The 19,367-nt window shown below is 46.6% G+C and overlaps 1 long non-coding RNA gene and 1 other non-coding gene across 3 annotated transcripts; both read left to right on the top strand.

Annotated features, from left to right (window-relative positions):
- The first annotated feature begins 558 nt into the window (after nt 1-558).
- Nucleotides 559-6,026, top strand: LOC131422615 (uncharacterized). 2 transcript variants are annotated; one of them, XR_009224117.1, is made up of 3 exons: nt 559-3,801; nt 4,057-4,154; nt 5,108-6,026. It is a non-coding gene; the product is annotated as an uncharacterized LOC131422615 (long non-coding RNA). The 2 variants fall into 2 exon arrangements; XR_009224116.1 differs by lacking the exon at nt 5,108-6,026 and adding an exon at nt 4,533-4,647.
- Nucleotides 6,027-17,265: 11,239 nt separating this feature from the next.
- On the top strand, nt 17,266-17,338 carry TRNAC-GCA (transfer RNA cysteine (anticodon GCA)). The gene has a single exon. It is a non-coding gene; the product is annotated as a tRNA-Cys (tRNA).
- The last annotated feature ends 2,029 nt before the right edge of the window (nt 17,339-19,367 follow it).

The raw sequence follows: 19,367 nt of genomic DNA, 5'->3' as shown, positions 1-19,367 counted from the left end.
CTCCAAAGTCTGGGCCCCGAGTGAGCGTGAGCACCTGTGAAACGGGGACGTGCGTGTCTGTCTCATACGGGCGCTGTAAGCGATGCTGCGAGATGCTGGAGCCCGGGCTTAATAAAAACCGCTATATATTTTTTATGTATTTCTATAGATTTACATATTTATATTTTAAATAAATGTATATGCATTTTGTAAGTTTAATTTTTGATGATTCAAATTTTTAAAATTCCTCGGCCCGAGCCTCCGCCACCAACCCGCGGGACCCACAGAGCCCACGCCGCCGGGCCCCGCCGCGGGGCCCACAGCCTCGCTACCTCACCCGCGCCACGTGGGGCGCCGGGCCGGGCCGTGCTGCCCCCTGCCGGCCGGAGCCGGGAGGCCGGGAGGCCGCGGCGCCACACCTGGCCGCCCGCGGCCGCTCTAGGACCGCCGGCCTCTCGGTGGTGGCGCGGGACGGCCGTCGCGCGCCCGGAGAAGGGCTGTCCCCGAAACCGGGGTGTGCGGCGCGGACGCAGCCGGAGGGCGCGGCTGGGTGTCCGTGCCGTGCGGTGGCCCTTCCTCGAGGCGGTCCCGAAGCCGGCCTGCTGCTCTGTGGGGCAGAAGCCGCTTGGTTTTCCCGTTTCCTCGCGCGCCTGGCCTGCGCGTCCCCATGCCTCGAGCTTCGGCGGGGCCCGTCCTTTGTGCGGGTCCCCGCGCTGGGACCCGGCGGGTGCCGACAAAGCGGGGGCGTCAGGGCCTGCAGAGTGCGGGAGAGCCGAGGCGTGCCCGCCCGAAGGCTCGAAGCCACTGCAGAGAAGAGGACAAAGGGCATCCCAGGGGGCCCGGGGACCCAGAAGGAAGGGATGAGCCACGAACGTACCGGGCTCAGGGTTTATAAAACGCTTCCCGGGCAGCCTGTCAGTTTACCCAACTTTCTCAAGCTCAGTCGATTAAGCTAGTATTGACACCATGCGCGCTGATGATTGGCTTGGCTTTTGTTTCTTGAAACATTTTCAAATATTCGTCTGGTTATTTCCACGAGAGGGAATTGCTCTGTCAAAGAGTATGGACTTTTTTAAAGGCTTTTGATGCATATTGGCAAACCGCTTTCCGGAAGGTCCGCCAGTTTAGGCTTGTTCTTGGTGGGAAGTAGGTAGGGACCTGCAGGCAGAGCTGAGGACTGGGAGGGCGGCCTCTCCGCGGGGAGTTGCGGGGAGGCTGAGAATACCTGCCTTCAAGGGACAACCTGTGGTTCCCTGTGGGTGATGACCAGGTGGGCAGGGGCGCTGGAATGGCGGTGTGGGCCATATTGTGGGACCTGATTCTTATTGGATTTGGGAACACGGGGCAGCCAGAGGGATTCTTTGAAAATACAGATTGGATCATGGTCCTTTCTTGCTTAACACCCTTGGAGCAGTGGTTCCCCACTGCTCTTAAGGTAAAATCCAAAATCTCTTCAGGGCCCACCAGGCTCTCCTGTGTCTCCAGCCCTCTCTCCGGCTGCATATTCATTTGGTAGGGCTGCTGTCACAAAGTACTACAAACTTGGTGGCCTTAAACAACAGAAATATATTGGCTATAAATCCAAAATCAGGGTGTCATCAGGTTGGTTCTTACTGGAGGCTCTAGGGAGAATCTATTCCACACTTCTCCCCTAGTGTAACCAGACTAAAAAGCCCAATCACCCAGGTTCCTGGTCAGCATAAGAGAGGAATTCAGACACCGACACATGGGCAACAGCCAGCAAGCAAAGATTTATTAGAGGAGAGGTCAGATACACTCCAAGTGAGGAGCGGGCAGTGCCAGGGAACGCATCTGCCCCGTGTCTTGGGACAGATGTTTTATTTTTATTAGTTTTATTTTTATTTGGGCCATTTAGAGGGAATTTGCATTATCTGGTTATCCGCCAATAATGGTTTTTCCTCCACCTGTACGTTGGGAGGGGAAGTTCTTGACCTTTTAGAGGAGTCTCCGGAACTGTCATGGCAGTCATCACTCGTGGAAGGGGGGTTAATGCATATGGAATTTGTATGTAAATTAAAGAAAGATCAGTGTCCTCTAGGGGTGTAGAGCAGAAGGCTTTGTTTTGTGCACTCGTTATTTTTATCGTGGTGGTTGAAGGTCTCAGGCTCCGGTGTTATCTGTATGTTGTGGGATGCCAGCAAGGCGCTTCTTTGATATAGCAAGGTCTCAGCTGTGATTCCCCACTCTTGTCTGGATGCCAATAAGGTGCTCCACTGATGCAGCAAGGTCTCCAACCATGATCCCCAGCTCATGTCTACCTAGCTACCTATCTCAGTAGCTTCTGGCGGTTGTCAGCAGTCCTGGGCATCCCTTGGCTTGTAGAAGCATCACTCCGATGTCTGCCTCCCTTGTCATGTGGCGTACTCCCTGTGGGTCTCTCTCTGTGTCTCTTCTCATAAGGACGACAGTCATATTGCATTACAGAGGGCCCACCTACTTCAGCCTGACCTCGCCTTAATTTCACTACATCTGCAATGACTCTATTTCCAAATAAGGCCACATTCTGAGCTTCCTGGAAGGATGAATTTGGGGAAGACACTATTCAACCCACAAGAAGCTGTCTCCCCCGACTCTGGCACCCAGGCCTTCTCTCTGCTTGTCTGGCTCAGGCTCTGCCACGCTGCCCAGTCCCCCTGAGCCCCTCATCTCCTAACTAACTTCCCTTCCTCCTTCAAGGTGTTGTGGAGATGTGGCTGCCACAGAGAAGCTCTCCTGGACCTGCAGATCCTAAGGTCACCCTGCCCTGTTCTGTGGGCTCACGCCACTCCTCACAGTGACAACTGAAGAAGGAAGTACCTGAGGGACAGTGTGTCACACTGGTGTGTGCCTCCTCCGCTAGAAGGTCGGCCCCACTAGGGCAGGACCAGCCCCCCTGGATGAACAATAACAAACCTAATATTGTTGAGTCCACTGCAGAGAGCCCACTGCAAAGGTTCGTGAGGCGGTGGTCCTGGTCCCCTTGAGGAGACAGGTCTGCATTCAGTCCAGGCCCCACCCTTCACTAGCGGCACAGGAAGTAAAGCCCACTTCTGACCATGGGTCACAGGCCCACCTTCCTGGCCTCTGCTCGAATCTGTGTCCCGCTCTGTCCCTTTGCCGCAGCCACACTGGCACTGTTCATGCTCCTCGATCTGCCGAGCTACTTCCTGCCTCAGGTCCTTGACAGTCACTGTATCCGCAGCCTGGAATGCTCTGTATCCGCATTTTTACACACTCACTTCCTAGCATTCAGACTTAAGCTCAAACTGTCACTTCCCTGAGCACCCCATCTCGCCCCTGTCGTCTTCTGTCACATCACCCCGCTGTATTCCTACAGCATTTTCAGCATCTGTGATGATCATGTTCATTTATTTGTTTGCTTGTCTATCACCCTACACCTCCTGGAATATAAGCTCCATGAGGGCAGGGACTTTATTTGCCCTGTTCACTGCTGAGCCCTCAGTGCCTAGACTAGAATTTGAAAGACAGTAGTGCTTACTAAGTGTTTGTTGAAAGACTGAATGAAAGTCACTTAACTCCTCTGAGTCTCTGTTTCTTCAACTATAAAAGGGGAGTGATCTTAGCTACTTCATGGTAAACGATAATTTTACCTACATCCAAGAGTTCTTGGGAGGATGAAATGGGAAGACGTACGTGCAGTGCCTCCAACAGAGTCAACACTCAACATATGGGAGCCGTTATTCATACCTTAGAATGACACACATCCTAACCTGGAGGGGGAGAGATGGCAGACGAAGCTGTGAGGCTGTGTCTTCATCTGCAAAGTGGAAACGATGACTTCTATAAAAGCTTAAACGAGTTGTATGTAAATTTTAACGCGTATTTCCCAAATTAGCATTCCATCGATCCTTTTTGTCTTAAAGCAATTATTTAATTATATCAGTAGGAAATGGTATTGCTTGCAATTACTAGAAAGGAAAATGCCTAAATTTGTAATATTTATTAGTTTTCCTGATTTTGAAAGTAAAACATTTTATGCAGAAAATTTAGAGACTATAGAAGAGTATAAAGAAGAAAGTTTTAAAATCACCCATAATCCCCCTATTTATTTTTCAGTCTTTGCCTTTATGCCGTGGAGCAAATGGTGAAAACTTACGTGTGTCTGCAAGAGGAACATAATGCCAGCAGGCCGGACAACGAGGGCCTCCGGACAGGTAAGTCTGCTTCCTGGAAGGCCATGGAAAGCATCAGCGCTTGACCAGAGTCCTGAGAGTGGCAAGGAGGCGGAGGAGGAGGGGCTGGGCTTTGGCGCTGTGGCCTGAGGTGGGGTATTTGACTAGAGATGGAGAGGTCCCTATTTGAACTCAGAAGTGTTTTTTCCAGATCCTTATAAAAATTTTTTTTAAATTTCCAAGTGGTTTATAAAATAATACAATTACTGAAAATTCAGAAAAATATAAAGAAGAAGTAATCACTAATAATCTCACCATGGAGATAAGAGCATTAGGATTTCAGAATATTTCCTTTTAGCTTTTTTGTTTGTTTCTAATTATTTTTACATTTGAGATATTGCTCTCTATCATTTAACACAGAAATTCCCAACCATGGGTGCACATTAGAATCTCCTGGTTTTAATAAATATCAGTGACGGCATCACTCATTCAGTTGACCTGCCTCCTCCTCCCTGCGGTAGAGCTTTTCCATCCTCCCCAGGCGAGTCTACTGTGCGGTCAGAATGGAGACCCTCTGACTTCACACATGACTCACAGTTTCTTGTGAATGATAACGAACATTTTCAACAGGCACCTAGTTTTCGATCGGGGGTACACCAAACTTTACTATCTACCTCTCTGATATTAGGCATGTCAGTTTCTATTTGTTTAAATATAACACTTAAGGGTACTGACAAATCTTTGAGCCCACATTTGTTCATATTTCAGGCTTTTTCTAAGGGTGGATTCATAAAATAGAATTACTGCTAGGTCAAAGGGAATTAACTGTTATAACTGATCTCTTGTTTTATCTCGCCCTTCTCCTCAAGAAAGATTGTAGCAATTTACAGCCCTAGTTTACAGTAGCAGATGATCATTACTATTTAATTTTTTTTCTAATTTGGTGGGTGAAAAATGTTATGATGTTTTCATTTGTATTTCTTTGGTTCTGCCAGGATTTACTGAGATTGAACACTGACCCTGGTCTACTAGCTCCTCATTTCCTTTTGTGACTTGTCTGTTGATGGTTTTTGTGTTATATGTGGGCTCTTTACATATTAAGGATATTAATTTGTAACATTTTGTCTGTCATAAATGATGGAAATATTTTCCCAGCTTGCTATTAACCTTTCAATTTTGTTCATATACCTAAATTTTTAATGTTACTGTAGCCAAATCTATTGGTATTTTCTGTTGGGATTTCTTCCATTGAAAGGCCTTCCCTGCCATTCAGAAATCAGTTAGATATTCATTTATATTCTCTTATACTTTTATTTATGTTTGCTATTTTATACATAATGCTTTAATCCACTCAGAATTTGTTTTGATCACAAAGAGAAGTTCAGTTGCTACTTTAATTATTTTTCCCAAATGGCCAACTAAATTCTCCCAGTGTAATTTTATGTAAATGACCCTTCCTTTCCCCTGTGACTGTATGACTCTGTAACTATCAGGCATAAAATGCTGTGGTTACATGTATGGACTCTGGCGCCAGAAGGCTGAGTTTGCAACGCTGCTCGCTAATCATTCCACCTTGGACAACTCATTGAACATCTCAGCACCTCGGTTTCCTTGTCTGAAGGACTGGGCTGACAACCAGAGCTCCTGTCTCAGGCGGTTGCTGTGGACTTAAGGACTGCTCAGCACACATTAGTGATTACCTTTTACCAAGTTTGAATGCATACTTCGGGATGTCCTCAGGTCTGGAGCTCAGGTGTGCTGTCCTCGTGATGCTCTCAGCCTCGTGTTGTGGTAGATGTTCTAGTGTTTACTGGGACATGTCCTCCAATGTTGCTTCTGTTATCTTCACAGTTTTCTTAGCTTCTGTCACCTATTTTATTTTCGGAAATAAACGGTCTACCTTTTATTTACTAAGCCTGGTCCTCCATTTATATCTCAGGTAAGGAGCTAGTTTGAAAAAGACAGTACTTGAATCAGATAAAGGACTGAGGAAGTATTGATGGTCTGGAGAGGAGAGCAGGTGGGGAGGAGGACCGTGAGTGACAGCAGAGAATGATGGGAAGAGGAAAGACAGGTGGTGAATTAAAAAGGAGAAGGAGAGCAAAAAGAACAAAGGACGGATAAAGAAAAGTCTATAGATGGAGGACGACTGAGGGAATAAGCGAGGTGGGCCGGGCTCTCAGACCCAGAGCAAGCGTGATGGAAGGGCTCCAGGTGACCTGGGTTTTCTCATCCAGATAAGGGAAAGAGAGGGTCCCTGAACCCCTGCTGCCTCCAGCTGTGGAGAAAAGATTTTGACCAAATCAATCATCGACCAGACTTGGGGAAGAAAGTGGGTTGGGATTCAGAGCAGGAAGGCCAGCTTGTAGTGACAATGGAAAATGAAGCCCAAGGTACAAAAGCTGCAATGGTTTATAGGGCCTGGGTGTGGCTCTATGAGTGTAAAGGCTGGAGTAAAAAATACTGACTGGTAGTGGGTATAGCTTAGGGGTAGAGCATTTGATTGCAGACCAAGAGATCCCTGGTTCAAATCCGGGTGCTGCCTGCAGCTTCTGTTTTGGAGTTCCCAGGCTCCAGTGAGCCTGCCTTAGTCTTCCTTTCCTGGTCACTTGTTCCTGTATCCCAACCATCCTGAAAATAGGACCCCCCTCTCATCCTGCAGCTCCAGGCCTCCTCCCACCTCCCGACTCTCTCCTGTCTGGAGAGAGCGCCCCCTGGTCTTCACATTCTTATCTCATCCTCACAGGAAGCCTGTAAAGATAGGTGTTTCCATCATCCATTGTCGTCCCTACTTTACAAAAGAGGTAACCAAGGCAGAGGGAGGCCAGATCACATGTCCATGGCCATATGGCCCTGTGACGGTACCTACAAAGCAGGTCTGATGACAACCAGCATTGTGTTCTCTTGCTCTGCCCGCAGCACAGAGAGCAGGCTCCCAAGAATCAGGACCAGAGAGTGAACACGAAGGCTCCTCTGTGTGGCGGGAATCAAGGCCAAGAATTGATCCTGGGGAAACTGCCCCACCACAAGCCGAGCCAAGGTCAAGGCAAGCTGCAAGCCTCTGAGGTCACAGCCAACCCCTCGCCAGTAAGGTCAAGGCCACTCGTTGCCAAGGCCAAGGTCTACGCCAGTGTTCTTGCCTGGAAACAGAATGCGAGCTACATATCTAAATGTACATTTGCTCGTAGCCATGTTCAATATTTAAAGTAAGAAGAGTGGGTGGTGAGAGAATTGGGTGAAGGAGGTCAAAGGTACAAACTTCCAGTTATAAGATAATGATGTACAGCATGGTGACTATAGTTAATAATATTGTATGGTATATTTGAAAGTTGCTAAGAGAGTAGATCTTAACAACTCTCATCACAGAGGAAAAAATTGTAACTATGTGAGGCAATGGATGTTAACTAGACTTATTGTGGTGATCATTTAGCAAAATATATAAATATGAAATCATTACACCTGAAACTTATACAATGTTATATGTCAACTCTATCTCAATAAAACTGGAAAACATAAATTAAAAAAATAAATAAGTAAAAAGAAACCAGTGAAACTAATTTCCCTATTTTTTTTTAATTTATTTATTTTTTCCCCCCAAAGCCCCAGTAGATAGTTGTATGTCATAGCTGCACATCCTTCTAGTTGCTGCATGTGGGACGTGGCCTCAGCATGGCCCAAGAAGCAGTGCGTCCTGCGCGCCCTGATCCGAACCCGGGCCGCCAGCAGCGGAGCGCGTGCACTTAACCGCTAAGCCACGCTGGCCCTAATTTCCCTATTTTTTAATCCAGTATATCCAAAGCATTATCATTTCAACATGTAATCAATATGAAACATTATAAATGAGATACTTTACGTTTTGTGGGGGTTTTGGACCGAGTCTTTGAAGTCTGGTCTGCAGATTCCTCTTAAGACCCCTGTCAATCCAGACCAGCCGCCTGTGGGTGATGAACAGCTCCTGAGCAGGGGAGGCCTCACTGGCTTCTTGTAATTTCGAGGGGAGGGTTGAGGGGGATGGCTGCTCAGGGTACAGGGAGGCTCCCTTGCTCCCCAGAGTGTGGTGGAGGGAAGAAGCCCCACGGAGGAGTCAGAAGTCGGGGTCTGGCCCAAGCACTGCCATCACCTCCCCTTCCTCATCAGTACAAGGAGTGTTAGCCAGAGGTAAAGAGGGCTGCTCTGGAGCCCTGGAGGACAGAGGCGAGACCAGGGTAGGCAGCCGGCTCTGGGAAGGGACAGGAGACCCGCAGATTTCCAGGACCCTGCAGAACCACCTTCAACTGACTTTTCTCTGCAGACCACAGTGTGTTTAATTAAAATACTTTTGCTACAGGTGCTGAGGTAATTAAACAGTATTCTCAGTTCTAATTTTTTTTGTACTGCAATATGTAAATATTTTCATCACAAAATTTTCACAGGTATTGTCTTTTTTGCTTTCATTCAAAATATATTTCTTCCACAAAAATATTTAGGACAAAACTCTTCAAATGACTGTGATTCTTTTGAATATTTCACCAAATTTAGATGCTGCAAAATCATAAGCTTTTAAAATTTCATTCGTTTCAGGTATAGACTGTAAATTTATCCAACTTAAATGAGGAGATCCAGCCAAAGATTCTTTTGAGATATTGTGAGTGCAATTTTAGAAATTCAAAATTAAATCTTACACACCATTTGAACTCTCATTGTTGAATTTGCTCAGTTTCTCTCTTGCTTTTCCGAGAATACGTTTCCATGTCTTTCTGTTCACAAATTTTGTTTTCATTTATTGCAACTCCCTAAAAGTTTCAAAAGCTAGAGTTGTGGAGTACACCATTTGTTGGAAACTTTGATTAAAGATTTCCAACAGATTTGTGCAAAATGCAACAACAATTTGGTGCACTTTTTTACAGAAAAAAAATGTTAATATCAATACCATTGCAGGACACTTAGGTTAATTTACAATGTACTTCCTCAAAGTTTCCAACATTTCTAAAATCTTAGTGGTATTAGGGACAGAAATGTCTAAGAAACAGATTATATTGGTGGACCTGCAAAGTAGTTCTATTCAGTAGCTATTTTCAAAAATATTTGCGAAGAGAGAAAGTACGCACTGCCATAATGAAATATTTTCTTGTATTAAATCAGCTCTGTCACAAAAATAATTTACTTTATCTGCGTATATATCACTTTTTTAAAACAAAACCCGCTTTTGTATTGATTGGTAGAATGTCACAGCTTGTTGGGATGCACTGTGGGTCACATGTGCCACAACCAGTTCCAAAGGCATTTCTGCTTAATTTGCTTAGAACTTTCTGAAGACTTCCTTGCCAAGAACATCGTTTGTATCACAATGCCGTGCTCCAAAACTTGCATTCTCATATTATTACTGCAGCAACGACGAGCTCCGTCTTGAGCGTTCCATGTAAGTGGAGTGGCTAACCGCGTTCGGAATAATGTCAGGTGTTCCGCCTCTGACAGAATGAACTGCAAAAGCATCGCTTTGATTCCATGAATTGGATGCTGGGACAACAGACCTGAGAGCAGGACTGTTCCCAGTGACAGACTTTTGTGGCTCTACTAACAAAGACTTCGTAGTTTCTCAACCCCGAAGTCACGAACTTACCAACTAACACTCTCCAGGATGGGTGTCTTGCTCAGAAAGGCTCATCTGCCCTGCCTGGTCGAGGGGTCGGACAGGGAGGAGGAGAAAGGGAAGCGGGGGCAGCGCATTGCCCAGTGAGGCCGGAGGCTTAGACTGGAGCAGAAATCACAACCTTCGTGTCCCAGGCCCGACTCTGGTCGACAGGCAGGCTTGTGAGCCTCTTTTCAGGTGGGTAGCGTGAAGGGACAGCTAGATCGGTGTTTCTCAGTGGTCCTTGAGGTCGCCTAAGAATCTTTAAAATGTTCTAGTCACATTTTAATAACAATCCTAACCTTTCAGATGTAGGCGTACTATGGCTTGTTCAGATGGCCATCTATAACCTAGATGCCAGTGCTGGAGTGTGCCTGTGTGTTTGTGATTACGTTGTCACCCGCTGGGCTGTAATGCCTGTGCTGATGAAAGGACAGAGCCGACTCCAGCCCCCGAGAGAGGCATCGGAGCCGGGGGCATCAGCGGAGGGGCTTCAGAGACAAGTCGGCAGACAGGGGGATCTTCAGCACGGACAGCCCCACACGCACATTGCAAAGGCCTGTTAGTTCTAGCAAAACAATTTCATCTGAATTGCTATTACTTTGAATGTTATTGGTTTTGTGATTTTGTTTGTATTGATTTCTAAAATTGTTTTGTCTTAGTGTATAAAACTGTAGGTACAAGGCATTTATATCTAGTTTTGTGTACATATTTGTATACGGATATAAGCACTATAATAACCTGAAATTAGATTAACCTTGGAGCTCTCAGAGAACATTTTCCCTTTTAAAGGTATACACACAAGAAACCAGTAAGGAGGTTACAGGGTGGCTGGGTGACGGAGATGGAATGGAGTCTTAATTTTTCTCTGTATGCTCTTTTGTGCATTTTCACTTCTGCGACTACTCATACAAAAGCTGATTAATTCACAAATTTTGAAAACCTCAGTTCAAGCGCTCTAACTTCCAAAAGGCTCTGTTGGGTCCTCTCAAGGCGCTGGGTTAGGTCCCCTCTCTGCTTCCCTGGACAACCCCATTCTAAAAAGGGGGAGGTTGGGGCACTGCTACAGGGATGGAGGGGGAGGGGCACTGCTGGTTGTCACAGGCAGTGAGAAGGGTCGGCCATGAGACAGCTAGGCCCTGAAGAGCCACACTCACAGGGCAGCTGAGCGGAGGCAGGACACGTGGTGGTCGTTTAACTCTTCTTGTGTCTCTTACTCTGTGATTTGGGGCAAGTTACTTCAATTCCCGGTGTCATTGTCATCCACGATGACGATGGGGATGGTGATAGTACTACCACAAATGATTTTTTAAATTATACATCTGAAGCTCTTAGAACAATGTATCTAGCACATTATAAATGCTCAATAAACATTAAGTCCTACAGTTATCACAGGAGTCTTGAGTGTGGCGACCAAAGTGAAAAATCCTGAGGAGGCTCATAGATCCCATTGGGGGGGTAGCTCGGGGTAGAGCATTCAACTGCAGATCAAGAGGTCCCCAGTTCAAACCCAGATGCCACCTATAATTATCTCAACTTTCCCTTTACCCAGCTGCACCTCCTGGTAGTGAACCCTTCTATCCATAGATATGGGGTAAAGAAAGTGGAATTTCAGCTGGAAACCTTCCTCATCACTCCTGCTAAGCATCGAATGCATCCAGAGGCTATGAGTCTCTGAACCCTGGGTTGCACCTCTCATAGGACTTGCTCTCTTCCTGTAAGGAGAAATGGCTGCAGGCAATGCATTCCTTATATTAAATTAGAAATTAGCTGCAGTACAGTGTGAATGCTACGCTATCATTTGTGTTTACGAAAAAGTCGAGGAGAGACTATGCGTTCATTACTCACACGTACAGACTCTCTGTGGAAGAATACGTAAGGATCCATCAACATGGGTTTCCTCCAAGGACCAGAGCAGGGAGGCTTAGGGTAGGTGAGGAGAATTTTCACCACATACTTTCTTTTTTATTCTTTAAATTTATTCTCAGGATTTTATTTTTTTTAGAGTTTTAGGTTCACAGCAAAATTGAGAGGAAGGTACAGAGAGTTCCCATGTACCCCCTGCTCCCACACGTGCACAGCCTCCCCGATTGTTAACACCCCCTACAGAGCGGTACATTTGTTACAGTCGATGACCTCTGATCCCCTCCACCTTGCAGACAAGTACTAGTCGCTCTCCAGGACTGGCCTTGATGTCTACTTAAAGACGTCTCCTGGGCAGCCCAGCCACCTGGCAATGTCATTTTGCCAGGGCAAACACACACTCACACACACACACACACACACGTCATACGGGAAACAAGGAAACTCTCAAAGACTGCTAGAGTCATGTTAAATGGACACAGGAACCAAACTGAATAGGCTCCCACGAGCCAAAAGGGAGGCAATGTGAGGATCAAAAAGAATGAGTGCAATTGATTGAAACATGTAAAACATGTATTTTAAAAATCCATGAATTCATTATGATACTAAAAAAAAAAGCCCTGACTGGCCAAATTTGGAGGCTGCCAAGGCATCAATTCAATATTCTGAAAACTGACAAATGAGAGGAAGGAATCAAGCATTTGTTCCACACCTTCTGTATTAACCATATTCCAACAGACTCAAATAGCTGACACAGGAAATTCTTCTTTATAAAAGAATTTGTGCTAATAAAGGTGGAGAATTAGAATAAAACCATTTGTAACTCCTAATGAAATAATGGATGTAAGCAAGTGTCACTAATGTCAGCTAAAACTATGAGATGTATGTCTGATGGGGAAATTTATAATGAGGTTAACAACTTCTCAACATACCAGTTATTCTTAATTTCACAAAAAGAGAGACAAGCAGACATGACGAGCATCCTTATACAAAGGAAGAACACAGTACTTCCAGCAACGACTTCTTGCTAAAAAAATTGAACCTGAATCTGATCAAGCCTCTGTTATCACACAGACATGGGGTTCTCCTACCAGATGTGCATTTAAAAAAAAAGCCAATGATTATGGCATCAGCTTTTGGGGAAAGAATACAGCTTTATTGCGAGATCTATCTGCAAGGAGACAGGAGGCAACACTCCCAAATCTGTCTCCCCGATCCATGGCTGGGGGTAAATTTATGGGATGAAAGGCAAGGTGGTCTGAAGTGTGGAGACAGATGATTGGGGGTAAGGAGAAGTGAGGTAATTGATGATCTGCACAAGCGTAGTCAAGCTTCTTGGCTCTTCATAGGATGCATGTTCACAAAATGGCAGTGTTACTATGATCTGAGGGTGAAGGGAGGAGCTAAACCTTGATGTCATAGGATCACCTATGGGTCATTCTCCCAGGCCCAGTGGATGAGCTGGTGGTCTTAACCAACCTGGACAAGGAGTCATTTATCAGTTCCTGAAAAACCACTCTTAATCACTCTGTTGATAAGACGGGGTCAGTTGAACTTGTCCTAGAGGGCCCATTGTTACACCTCTAGATCTAACAAGATTGGCCATGTTGAAAATTGTTAAAGCTGAATGTGATGGTTAATTTTATGTGTCAACTTAACTGGGTCATAGGGCACACAGATATTTGGTTAAACATTATTTTTGGGTGTGCTTGTGAGGGTATTTCCAGATGAGATTAGCATTTGAATCAGTAAAATCTAAGCAAAGCAGATTGCCCTTCCCAATGCTGATGAGCATCATTCAATCCACTAAGGCCCTAAATAGGACAAAAAGACAGAGGAAGGGAGAATTCACTCTCTGCCTGGCTGCTTGAGCTGGGACATCAGTCTTCTCCTGACTCAGACTAGAACTTACACCGGCAGCTCTCCAATTCTCGGACCTTCAGGCTCAGACTAGAATTTCATCACTGGCTTTCCTGGGTCTGTAACTTGTAGATGGGGCTTCTCAGCCTCCACAGTCACATGAACCAATTCCTTATAGTCAATCTCTCTCTCCATATGTATATAATTATATATACAATTGGTTCTGTTTCTCCGGACAACCCTGACTAATACACTGGATGATGGATAGCACTACTTCTGTATATATTTGAAATTTTCCATAATAAAGGCAAAAAAAATTCCTTTCTCATAGATAAACATTTTTATATACAACAGAGGAAACTATGATCCCCAAGTAAAAACCACTGTTTTCGTCTTCTAGTTCTGATTTGGTTTTGTATCTTACGTTGATAAAGCGTGTATTGGTGTATTGGGGGATAACGTTCTTTCCTTATTCCTCTCAGCACCGTGGAGATAGGCTGACATTTTCAAAAGGAGCTTTGCAGAAAAGCAGGGAGAAGCAAAGCAGCACGCTCGTAGAACCAGTCACTGTGGTTTCTGCTCATTAGCAGCACCACCAGCGGTGTCAGTAGCCACATAGGGCTGGGTGACCAGCGCAGGGACACCTTGATGGGCACCAGCTGCTCTGCTGTTGGGCCAGGCGGGCTCCTGCCTCAGGGATTGTCCAGGGATTAGGGGAAAAGTGCTTACCTCCAGCTTCTGCTGGGACCCTCCCACTGTTATTCGTATTTGGGATGGTGATACTCCTGAAACCTGAAGATAAAGTCACTTAAAGATAATATCTCTCTGTGAAAGTGAAACTAGAGTCAGCGTGCAACAGCTGGGATTGGCCATCAGCAGAAGTGGTCCAGAGAGACGTGTTTATGAGAAGGAGCACTCAAAGTGACTTCTTCAGGCTGGAATATCAGTAACAGCGGGCTGTGACCTAATTAATTGTCTTATAACCTAGCAGCCTAAAGCAACGAGTGATGGGCTGCTAGCTCCTAAATATTTTAGAGGGAAAATCAGACAGCAAGGAGCTCTCTGATGTTTTATCTAGCACTGCCATGCAGACAGAAACCCGATTCCATCTGTGTTTCAATCTTGCAATATGGTCACAAGTTTTAGTTCTGGAGTTAGGGGGTGGGTAACTGAATTTCTCTAAGCTTTAGTTTCTTCTTCTGTAAACTGGGGATAATAATCGTTCCTATCTCATAGGGTTGATGTGAAAACAAAAGGAGACAATTCACAGAAAGCATTTAGTGCTGAGTCACAGGAAGGCCCCTATAGGAACTGTCTGAGAAGGATGGAGAGTAACCGGGTCATGGAGGGGAGATGGAGAGAGCAGTTAGGACGCTGAGTCTTCCTACAGCTCAGGTGCAGTGGGTCATAATGAAGATGGTAACCAAGGCTTCCTGCCCCCCTAGGGCTGCCATCCCCACCTCCCCCATGCAGCCAGATAAGTCTTGTGCCTTTAACACCACAGGGAAGGGATGACCCTGTAGAATGCAAATAGTCAGTGCTCACCTTTCAAATCCCAATGGTCTGGGTGCTGAGGGATTCAGGGAATAATGATTGGCACCGGAGCAGCCAACTCTGTCCCAGCATGGGAGCACCACATGGGACATGCCAGCGCCGCATGGGCGTGGCCAGGAGTGCCAGGGAACCCCGAAGAAGATGCAGCAGGGACCAGCATGAGATCAGAAGGTCCCCACGCTCACAATGTGGTGAAGGCGATGTGGAGGACCAGATGCTCACCCCACCCCCAAAGCCGCGGTTCTCTGAAAGCCCCTTCAGAACTTAGGTGCACCACGAGGGAAATTGTGGGGGATCCCGGGGTTGAGTCATTGAACTTCTGCAACTCACAGGATGGGACACAAAATAGAGATCAAGTCGTTTTGTAGCGTAATAAAGTTACCTGTCTTCTCCCCCTCAATCCGTGGACTAAGATGTGTACACACCCAGATCACAGAGCTGAGACACTAGGAGAAGGAGAAGGGGTACTGTGTTCAGGAGATCGGATGACAGGACTCAGTGATCTGGCAGGGCTGGGGGAGTGAGGACGCACTGAGATTCTCAGTTTGGTGGATGTGAGTATTCTGGTCTCTAGAGAAGGGATAGTACTTTGGACCGGAATAATTCATGATAATTTTCTGTGGCCTGAGAAAATATCCTCAAGAGCATTCAATTCCATTTGCTTGATTGCAACCACACTAAGCAAACTTCTGTTAGCTAATTTGGTTTCCCAGGTAACCTGAAGGGCATTCTGGCTTATTAGCTATCCGTCTTTGAGAGTCTGATTAGGGAGGTTTTGAGAGCCAGGTCAGATCTACAAATTCAGGGCCCTGGTGCTACAAGTCTGGGAGCCACGCTCCGTACCTTGATGACTACACCGAGGATTTGCGGACGCCTCTCTGAAGCCGACTGTTAGCACTCCGGTGAGAGGCAGAGTGAATGTCGCAACCTGGCAGGACCGCGGGGGAGAGTAGTGACAGAAAGAGCACCCGGGACCCGCCGGGACTGAGTTACTGTTGAGAATCGCTGCTGTGAGCCACACTGCTGAGCGGGGTCCTTGGAGCCTGATGTTGTCACTTTCAGAAATCAATCCTAGGCAAAATAATCTGAGATGTGGGCAAAGATGTATGTTTATGTTCATCAAAGTGTTGTTTATAATTCTGGAAAAAATCATCCACTTGCCAAACTCTTAACTCTTTTTTTTTTTTTTAATTTTATTTATTTATTTTTTCCCCCAAAGCCCCAGTAGATAGTTGCATGTCATAGCTGCACATCCTTCTAGTTGCTGTATGTGGGACGTGGCCTCAGCATGGCCGGAGAAGCGGTGCGTCGGTGCGCGCCCGGGCTCCGAACCCCGGGCCCCGAATGGCGAACCCGGGCCCGAACCCAGCCCCGAACCCGGGCCGCCAGCAGCAGAATGCGCGCACTTAACCGCCAAGCCACGGGCCGGCCCTCTTTTTTTTTTTTTTTTTTTTTTAACGAAAGGCAGACTCTCACGTGCAGCGCCTCCCTTGTCTGTGTCTGGAGCCTCGGCAGCTTGACTAGCCTACATCCTCCTAGGACCTCAAGAGCTTCTTTGGAGGTCCGAGCAGGGCGCAGCTCCACGGATACCCTCAACCAAAGAACGATCCTCCTCTATCAGGGAAGGCCAATCTTGCTTCGGAATAATCTAAATAAAACAGTTGACAATCTTGTCCAAGAGTATAGCACAACATAACAAAGAAAGACTCAAGCGGAAATGCAATGACGGCTCAGCGTTACAGAGACTGTAAAGCAGAGGCTCTTTGAGTTCCAGAACCAGTAGGCTTAGCACCCGATCCCAGGCCCTCCAGCTATGCTGACATCTGGGTTTATCCTTGCCCACTCTTCTTCCCCAAAAAAGCCGGGGCTGCAGCTTTCTTGGCCAGATGCCTCCCCTGGGGTAAGCCAAGCTCCTGAGAGTCTGAAAGGTCCCAGACCTTGGTCCCTGGGAAAGAAAACCAAAACAGAGAGTGGGAGATGGAGAAAAAGAAAAAAGAAATAAAGCATCTTAGATATTAAGGGAATGGGTGGAATTCCTCCTATCCCCGGTAATAATAATAATAATAATAATGAGGAAGGGATGAAAAGTGCCCTGGGAGGAGGAATGTTTGGGTGCGCACAGGTGCACAGACTCTGAAGAAGGGGGCAGCTTCTGACAGGCGTGGAGGTGGGTGCCCAGAGCCGCAGCTCAGGGAGACACAGGATGGAGAGCACAGCTTGGGAAAGACTGCAACTATGGAAATGTCTTATTAAGATATGATAGGTAACTGGGGCCATGGCTCAGGGGTAGGGCATTTGATTGCAGATCAAAAGGTCCCTGGTTCAAATCCAGGTGCCCTGTATAGCTCTCCACTTTTACTCCAGTGGCGGGGTAGCTCCTTGTCATCTGCTGGGCCCAGCCTCACAGAATCTAAATTTCCAACAAGCAGTGAAGGCCTAAGTGTTCCACGTGTGACATTCCTCATGTGTTCATTTGTACCTCCTCAGCCATCTTCATTTCCTGGAGAGGTAGAGAAAGACTGCCCTGGCTCTCCCTGTGTTTCACTGGGGCCTAATTATTACCATCCTGATTTTATTTGTTTATACCAAGCTTGCTTCAAAAAAAATATGATGTGCCACAGCTTGCAATAAAAGACACAATAAAAGTCTGCCCGATCAAACGAGTACTCAAGGCAGGGGCTGACTTATACGAGGCAGTCAAAATCCCAGAGACAGAAAGTAGGGTGGTGGGGGCCAGGGGCTGGGGGCGGGGGAGGGGGAGGTATTGATCCATGGGGACAGAGCTTCAGTTCCGGAAGATGAAAAAGTTCTAGAGATGGAGGTTGGTGACGGTTACCCAACAGGATGAATGTACTTAATGCCACTGAACTGTGCACTTAAACACAGCTAAGACGATAAATTTTATGTTATGTGTACATTACCACAATTTTAAAAATTGAAGGGAAAAAAAGAGGCAAGGACAGAACGTTTAGGCGAGGAGGTAAACAATTATTCCAGAGAGCCCAGGTTAGGAGAAGCTAAGACTCCTGAACACAAAGTGTGTCTCTGAGCTTCCTGGTAATCAAACAGAAGTGAAAACATACCAACTCATCAACTGAGTAACGTATTTTATTAGCTCTGAAAAACAGCAGGCATTCATATGACAGGTCTTTATAGAAGGAACACTGGAGAGATGATGGTGATTGCCAGAGCAGCCATGTACCGTCATGCAGGTTGTGTATTACACAACTCCACCAATTACATAGTACTCTGGAGTTGTGCACACAGTGACCTTAGATAGTGGCCACATTTTATCCCTTTTACAAGAAAAAAATGTAGAAATTGTGCTACAAGCACACATACACACACACCCGTGTGTGTGTGTGTGCCTGTACGTGTGTGGAGGGGGCAGAGCTTGCCATTTAACTATCCACTATACATTCTTCCCTCTCCCTTAGTAATAGAACCCTGATTTTATACTGAGCAGTTATGTTCCTAGCTAAAAGACCACATTTCCTGGCCTCTCTTCGGCTAGAAGAGGCAAATGAGGGATAAGAAGCAGTCATTGGACAAGACTTCTGGGAAAACTTAAGAGAAGGAGAAATATATGTGCCCTTTTTTGCCTTTACTCCTGCTTCCTCCTTAGAGCATAGAGGCACCAGCTGCCAGCTTGGACCATGAGTCAACCTTGAGCCAACCATGAGGGTGGGATCCACATTTTAAGGAGGGCTGAACAGAGAAATGAAAGGAGCCTGCGTCCCTGAAAACAGTGTGCAGTGGCCATGCCAGCCCTGGTCTGCTTGCTTCCACGCACCCTTTACAAAAGAAAGCTATATTTCTAGCTTGTTTCCACCTCAGAGGAGGCACAAATCCAGATGACTCTGAAGGCTCTCGCCCCTTCTCCATCAACAACTTATCAAGCATCTTGCTCAGTGGGTCTGAGTTAGTCATTGAAAGGAGGCTTTTCTGACAAGGCCATTTCCTTGACCAGGAAACTCCCATTGTTACAGTAAACCAGGTGCTCCCAGGGCCTTCTCAGCCCCCCTATAACAAAGCGATGCAGGGGAGAGGTCCTTCTATGGATGTGCATTCCTTGGTGCGCCCAGCTCCGCCTGGTCCAAGCTGCTCTCTCTGGGGGATTAGGAGAGCTCAAGGGACTGTGGGCATTTGGCTGCTTCCCTGCCTGCAAGATCCCCCAGGAAATTCCTTTCCTTCACGTTAGAAATGCGCAGCTGGGCCGGCCCCGTGGCTTAGCGGTTAAGTGCGTGCGCTCTGGGCCTGGCGGCCCGGGTTCGGATCCCGGGCGCGCACCGACGCACCGCTTCTCCGGCCATGCTGAGGCCGCGTCCCACATACAGCAACTAGAAGGATGTGCAACTATGACATGCAAC

This window comes from Diceros bicornis, chromosome 3 (assembly GCF_020826845.1).
Source record: "Diceros bicornis minor isolate mBicDic1 chromosome 3, mDicBic1.mat.cur, whole genome shotgun sequence".
In the NCBI taxonomy this organism is placed as follows: domain Eukaryota; kingdom Metazoa; phylum Chordata; class Mammalia; order Perissodactyla; family Rhinocerotidae; genus Diceros; species Diceros bicornis.
The sequence above is the reverse complement of the archived record's forward strand: the minus strand, read 5'-3'. Positions and strand labels throughout refer to the sequence as shown.